The sequence below is a fragment of the Galeopterus variegatus genome, unplaced genomic scaffold (assembly GCF_000696425.1).
Source record: "Galeopterus variegatus unplaced genomic scaffold, G_variegatus-3.0.2 Scaffold230, whole genome shotgun sequence".
Classification (NCBI taxonomy): domain Eukaryota; kingdom Metazoa; phylum Chordata; class Mammalia; order Dermoptera; family Cynocephalidae; genus Galeopterus; species Galeopterus variegatus.
In genome coordinates this window covers 832,714-841,040 of record NW_007726341.1, presented here as the reverse complement: position 1 = coordinate 841,040, position 8,327 = coordinate 832,714, and the positions used below count along the sequence as shown (strand labels likewise).

The following is an 8,327-nucleotide window of genomic DNA, read 5'->3' as shown; positions in this document are numbered from 1 at the left end:
CTCATTGGTGGGAGCTAAAAAAAACAAACAAATTAATTCACCCACATACACACACAAAAAAAAACCGGGGGGGTGGGGTGGGGTGGGGAGAAGATATAACAACTATACTTCTATGAAGTTGTTACAACAAGCAAACGAAAGGGACATTTTTTGGGGGGAGGGGAGAGAGGCAGGAGGGGGGGAGGTGTCGGTGATGGGCCATGATAATCATATACAGTGTATGTTGACAAAATAAAAATTTAACGAAAAAAAAATAAAAAAATAAAATAAATAAATAAATTCAGTAAAGTTGTAGGATAGAAGAGAATATACTAAAATCCATTTTTCCTATACACTAGCAACAAATGATTCTAAAGAAAATTAAGAAAATAATCACATTTACAATAGCATAAAAAAATTAAAATATTTTAGAAGATAACCAAGAAGACATTGTAAACTACAAAACACCGATAAAAGAAACTAAAGAAGACACAAATAAATAAATGGAAAGATATTTCATGTTTATGCACTGGAAGACTTAGTATTTTTAAAATGTATATATTACCCAAAGCAATTGATTCAATGCAGTCTTTAGCAAAATCCCAATGGCAATTTTTGCAGAAATAGAAAAATAAATCCCAAAATTTATATGAAACCAAAAAAAAAAAAAACCAAAAAAGTGAATTGTCAAAGCAATCTTGCAAAAGAAGATCAAAGCTAGAGGTATCACACTACCAGATTTAAAAATGTACTGCAAAGTTATAGTAAACAAAACAGCATGGTACTAGCATAAAAATAAACATATAGAACAATGGAACAAAATAAAGAGCTCAGAAATAAATCTATTCACGTGGGTCAGCTGACCAAGAATACATAATGGGGAAATGATAGTCTCTTCAACAAATAGTCTTGGGAAAACTGTATAACCACATGCAGGAGAATAAAACTGGATTCTTATCTTATACCATACATGAAAACCAATTTAAAATAGATAAAAGACTTAAACAAGATGTGAAATTGTAAAACTCCTAGAAGAAAACAAAGAGGACATGACACTGGTCTTGGCAATGATTTCTTGGATATGATACCAAAAGCAGACAACAAAAGCAAACAAGAGATGATAGTAGCTTGCTGCCCAGGGCTACCTTGGGAAGCTGTTCTTACATTCCAGCAGCTGTAACTAAATTGTCTCTTGTGCAGATAGACCAGCTGCATCAGAAGATACAAGCCAGAAGCCTTGGCAGCACTCATGAGGTAAGTCTGCAGGCTTGAAAAATGCAAGAACAGCGAGAGCATTGCAGCTTCCACCCAAATTTCAAAGGATGTATGGAAAAGCATGGGGGTCTGGGAAGAGATTTGTCACAGGGGCAGAGTCACCCCAGTGATCCTCCACTAGAGCAATGTTGAGTAGAAATATGTGGTTTGAGATTCAGCAGAGACCTCCCATAAGGGCCATACCTAGTGGAGCTATGGGAGGGGAACTGCCATCAAGACCCCGGAACTGTAGAGATACTAATGTACAACACCAGGATGGGAGAGTTGAGGAACGGACTGAGTCCAGGAAGCCATAAAGCAGGCCTGCACAAGGACTTAGAGGTCCAAACCATGAACCTTGAACATGAAGTCAAGGAAGATTATTCTCCAGCTTTAAGATTTAATGCTGGATTCTAGACATGTTTAGGACACATTACCCCTTCCTTTTAGCTCATTTCTCACTATGTCTGTCTTATACCTGTCACACCATTGTATATTGGAAGTAGATAATTAGTTTTAATTTCGCGAATGAGACTTTGGACTTTTTGAGTTGGTGCTGGGACAATTTAAGACTTTGGCTAGTACTTGCAGTACTATGCTAAATAGAAGTGGTGAGAGTGGGAATCCTTGTCTTGTTCCTGTTCTTAAGGGAAAGATCCTCAGTTTTTCCCCATTCAGAATGATACTGGCAGTGGGCTTTTCATAAATGGCTTTTATTGTGTTGAGATATTTTCCTTCTATACCTATTTTGTTGAGAGTCTTTGTCGGGAAAGGATGTTGAATTTTGTCTAATGCTTTTTCAGCATCTATTGAGATAATCATATGGTCTTTGTCCTTGAGTTTGTTTATGTGGTACATCACATTTCTTGACTTTCATATGTTGAACCATTCTTGCATCCCTGGGATGAATCCCACTTGATCATAATGTATAACTTTTTTAATATGTTGCTGTATTCTGATTGCTAATATTTTGTTGAATATTTTTGCATCTAGGTTCATCAAGGATATTGGCCTGTAATTTGAGGGTGTGGAGAGAAGGGAACACTCTTACACTGTTGGTGGGACTGTAAATTAGTACAACCACTATGGAAAACAGTATGAAGATTTCTCAAACTACAGATAGATCCTCCATATGATCCAGCAATCCCACTTCTGGGTATATACCCAGAAGAATGAAAATCATAATGTCGAAGGGATACCAGCACTCCCATGTTCATCACAGCTCTGTTTACCATATCCAAGACATGGAACCAATCTAAATATCCATCAATGGAAGATTGGATAAGGAAACTGTGGCACGCACACACAAACACACATATACACACACCATGGAATTCTACTCTACCATAAAAAAGAATGAAATTCTCCCATTTGAAACAACATGGATGAGCCTGAAGAAACTTATGCTGAGTGAAATAAGCAAAGCACAGAGGGATAAATACCACATGCACTTATTCATATGTGGGAGCTAAGAGAGAAAGAATGAAGTAAAGAAAGATCACAGTAGTGTGTTGGACTTGCAGAGGGAGAGAACATTCCTTGGGCTACAAAATGGAGGAAGAAGGAGCGTGGGGGTAATTGGGTGGGGGACACGGGGTACAAATGCAATTTGTGGTAATGGGTAGACTGCCAGTATGAATCTGGCCCTCCATCATGGGCATGAGGGGTGAAAATCAGCTTTGTATCACATGAATATTCATAACCAATAAAAAAAGACTTTAAAAAACAAACAAAAAAAGACTTTGGGGCTATGGAAATGAAATGAATATATTTGCATGTGAGAAAAGCATGAGTTTTGGGGGCCAGAGGCATGGTGCTGTGGACTGAATGTCCCCCCAAAACTCATTTAGACTTAGTCCCCATTGTAACAGCGTTAAGAAAGTGGGAAATCCACTTATGGTATTTAAAATCGGGGCCTTTAAGAGGTGATCGGATCACGACCACTGTGTCCTCACCTCATGAATGGATTGATTCATCCAGGGAGTAATGGAGTAACAGTTTAATGGGTTATCAGAGAGTGGTTCTGATGGCTTTACAAGAAAAGAAAGGAAGTATATTAACTCTTGATTATGCTGTTCTCATCATGTGACTGCTTATATCACCACAGCACTCTGCAGAGACTCCCCACCAAGAAGAAGGTCTTCACCAGATGCACATTTCAACTTTGGATTTCCCAGATTCCAGGACTATAGAAAATAAATTTCATTTCCTTATAAATTATCCAGTTTCAGGTATTCCATTATAGGCAACAGAAAATGGCCTAAAATAGTTGCCCACTATCACCACCATCAATGAAGTTATGTAGGGATAATATAAACATCAACCTAGAAAACTCAAAAGAAACTATAGCTAACATAAAATTCAATAAGTTTCTTAAGAATGTAGGCAAAAATTATTATAAAAATTACATTTTTTGACAACCAGCAATAAAAGGAAAATATAATTTCATAATATGCACCATTAACAGTAAAATTTTTTTTGAAAATTTTTTCTTATTATTGTGATCATAAAAACAGCTTCATATTATTAAGCACCTATTAAGTGCCAACACTGTTATGAATTTTAATAAGGTATTGTGTATAAAACAATAAAATTTAAACTATAAAATAATCATGAACAAATCCAAAAAATGTATTACAGAACTTCACATAAGAAGTTTATCGCATTATATTGAAAGACCTTAAAATAGCTAAAAAAATGTAAATGTTTTGTGGAAACTGACAAGCTAATTATAAACTGTGTGGTAATAAGCACAAGCTGAAGAACAGAATAGGAGCCCCAGAAATATGTATGGATACACACACACACACACACACACACACACACACACTTGAAACTTCAAGACACACAATTTCAATTTACTTGTTCATCACATAGAAAGAGATTAGATATAGTTTTAAAATGTAAAAGTAAAAGGCAAAACCATATAATCCATGGGGGTCAACACAGGAAAAATTCTCACTAAGTAGTGAGAAATTTCTTAACCCAGATAGAGAAATTATTAAACATAAAAGAAAATATGAATAAGCACAAGTAAATTAAAAAAGTATTTTACTCATAAAATTTATTAGAAAGATTAGAAAGGTAAGTCAAAACTTGGCATTTGTTCAAATCTGGATTTTACAATAATTTGAAAATGGCAATTCTGAATTTCCAAAGATCATATTAAGTGAATGTATTCTCTTAATCGAATTCAAGTCTTTTTCCCAAACTGGAATTATACCTTTTCTTTTTTTACACAAATAAGACTTTTTTTTGTCACCATTAAAATTCTGAATTTTAAGCAGATTCTTGGATTGGTGGCTCATAGCCATACATTCAATTTTAGCATCTATCTCAGCCATAGTACTCTTTTAAAACTATTATTTCATCATGAAGCTTCTTGAGTTTTCCCAATTCAAACCTGAGTTTCTTCAGCACTTTTACTTTCCTACAGAAAACATTATGGAGAGGATAAATACATTGTAAGCCTTGTTTATGTCTTTAACAATGTTATACGCAATCCATCTATTGACTTTTTCTTTCAAGGCATTTGTCTGCTCCTCTTGGGTGACAATTTCCATCATCTTCTGGATTCTATGAGCCTGTTGGTGCTAAGCATAGAGGTTTTTCAAATTCGATTGTTGCATTTATTTAATAAAACAAACATTGAAGAGATGAAGCAAATATACATCAGTAGTCTTGACATCAACATGAGCTTCAATATGGTCCACTATTTTTTGATAATGGAGCTCATTTTGTCATGGGTAAGATCCACGCCACAGAAGCTGGTCAGTCAGTTTTGCCCAGCACATCCTCAGGAATTAGCATGAATTTTCTAAAAGCAAATTTATCATTCCAGAGATCAGTAAGGCTCACTTCAAAACACCCCTTGAGGCCATTGGATGCAATTTTGGCTCCTCAAGTCCTTATGATTAGTGTTTTTCCAATATTACTTATATTGACCATAGCTTGTGCTTTCACATCATATCAACTTTTCTTAGAAAATGAATCCACTACTTTCTTCTTGGCTCACTTTTTGCCACCTTTTATCCTTTTATAAGACACTTGATCTTGCCAACTGCCATGTTGCTGCTCTGAAGGTGAAAGAGCTAATGCCATTATTTTATGTTGAATTTTTACAAGCAGTCAACCAACTCATTTATCATAATATCACCAACTCAGTCCATAATATCAAAAAATAATAATAATAATAACCCACCAACTCAGTCTGTAATGTCAAAAACAGAAAAGTACATAAATTTTTTAGAACTCTGTGTACAATAAAGAACTTTCATTGCATATCATTTCTTTGTAACTGCTAAACCAAATTTAAAAAGAAAAAAAGAGAAAAAAGAAAAGAAAAGAAATCTAGAACAGAGAGGATACATGTTTTGAGGAAATAAAAAGATTGTGGTAACATGAGTTATTTATTTTAAGCTTTTGTGTTCTCTGAAAGATACTGAGATTATTTTTCAGTACAGTTTTATGAGTAACATTTATTTCTACCCTCTTAATATCAGATAAGAACCAATCTGGTTCCTTAAACTTAAATAATGATTGTTATATTTTTTCTAGTTTTGTTACCTTAATATGTAATTTGGATATACTCTTCAGTTTTACTTTCTCCAATTATTAGCATAAGAATTATATAAACATATAAATATGCTTTGAAATGTAATAACTATTAAATGGTGAACTGATATCACTTATTTTACAGCTACGCTTGCCAGTCATTTTAATATAATAATTAGATATAATAAATTGATCACAACTTGGGAAATAATCCTGTATGAATCAATATAATCTGACAGTTTCTTGGTTGTAATAGAAGCTGATTATAGCAAGCATGGTTAATGCAACACACATTTTATGCATAAATGATTAAGATACTGAAGTTTAGAAAGGAGCATAATCAAAACCATGTTTACCACAACTTTTGCTATTGCTCTTTTATCTGATGCATCATTTCTTCTTAAATGTGAACCAAAAGATATAAATAATACTGAAATAAGTAGATAAATGATGTTCTTTTAGAAATAATAATTAGTAGTTCTTTTATCAGGAAAAAATTCCATCATCCCAAGTGTCATCCCAGACGAAATAATATATCCATGTGACTTGATCGAGCAATTGGCAAGTTGAGTTGCTCTTGCTTCTGATGTTTAGTTGCTTCAATCATTACCTAACTGCAGTAATTAGGGGAAAGAAAAGACTTGTAAAATCCAACATTGGGATGCACTAACCTGCATCATCTTAATGATTTAAAATGTAATTTCTGAGGAATAAAAAGGATAAGATTGGAGCCTTAAACAATGAAGCAGAATGCTCTGTACAAATATTAGAGATACAGTCAATGAAATATTTTGTCATTCAAAAGATTCATACATAAACCATTAGGATAAAATTATATGAGCCATTATTTCACATGAAGTTCACTTTTATAAGTTCGTTCCTTTCATATGTTTGAATTAATAACATCAAAATATAAAAAAATCATAATCCAAAGGCAGTAGTATCCTGATCCAAATGCAGAATATTAGTAAGCGTACTCATAGTATAAGACTTATGTATTTTACATTAAGAAAAATTATTCAGGAAAGAAGCTAAAAGAAATATAAGTACATTAAGAATATCCATGGAAGATACATATATCCATGGAAGTATGTGTACATACTTCCATATACGTATGTACAAATATGTGTGTATGAAAAACATATATACACATATAATACTCATACTGATATATATGAGTATACATGTGCACATGCATATATATACATAAAGAGAGAGAGAGAGAGCACAAGACAGAGACAGAGGATACAAGTGTAATCATTTACCAATATCCGTCACTCAGCTTCAATGAGTAAAAATTCATAACCAATTTTGTTTTGTCTGTACTTACGAATTTAGCCCCATCTCACATTAAGGAGGTAAACCCACATATTATATCATTCTTCTGTATATATTTCAGATGCATCTCTAAAAATAAGCAATATTTCAGAAACATAATTATAATATCATCAACTTTCTTAAAGAGTTAGCACTAATTTCTCACTATTATCAAATTTCCAGTGAGTTTTCAAATTTCCTCAGTTGTTTCATAAAGTTATACTGTTGATTTGTTCGAATCAAGATCCAAATAAGGTCGATACACAGAAATTAACCAGTGTCTCTCTCAGATTTCTGTTTATATGTTTATCTTTTTCTTCTTTTGAATTTTTTCTTCCCCTTAGGAATTTCCTTTCACGTGTTTGAATAAGCATCATCAAAATATAAAATTTTTGAAAATAAATAAGTCATTTCAAACTATGCATCTGACAAAGGATTAATATCCAAAATATGCAAGGGACTCAAAGAACTTAACAGTAAAAAACAAGTAACCCAAATTAAAAGTGGGCAGAAGAGCTGAATGGGCATTTCTCAGAGGAAGATATATGAATGGCCAATGGACACAGGAAAAAAGGCTCAACATCACTCAGCATCCAGGAAATATAAATCAAAACCATATTAAGATATCATCTCATTCCAGTTAGACTGGACATTATCAAACAGACAGAGAATAACAAAAGCTGGCAAGGGTGCAAAGAAAGGAGATCACTCCTGCACTGTTGGTGGAGCCACTATGGAAAATGGTACAGAGGTTCCTCAAACAACTATGGATAGAATTGCCATATGGCCCAGGAACCCCACTGCTGGGTATATACCCAAAGGAATGCAAATCATCATGTAAAATGGACACATGTACTCCCATGTTTATTGCAGCTCTATTTACAATAGCCAAGAGTTGGAACCAACCTAAATGCCCATCACTGGATGAGTGGATGAGAAAAATGTAGTATGTTTGTACAGTGTAACAGTACTGGGTCATTAAAAAAAAGAACGAAATACTGCCATTCTCAGCAACATGGATGAGCTTAGGAAAAATCATGTTAAGTGAAATAAGACAGAAAGAAAGAGAAAGATGGACAGATGGAAGGAAGGGAGGGAGGGAGGGAGGGAGAGAGAGGGGGGGGAAGAAAGAAAGAAAAGGAAGGAAGGAAGGAAGGAAGGAAGGAAGGAAGGAAGGAAGGAAGGAAGGAAGGAAGGAAGGAAGGAAGGAAGGAAGGAAGGAA

The 8,327-nt window shown here is 34.2% G+C and overlaps 1 pseudogene; it reads right to left on the bottom strand.

Annotated features, from left to right (window-relative positions):
* Positions 1–4,569: 4,569 nt before the first annotated feature.
* On the bottom strand, positions 4,570–5,265 carry LOC103585323 (annotated as a pseudogene).
* Between the last annotated feature and the right edge of the window lie 3,062 nt (positions 5,266–8,327).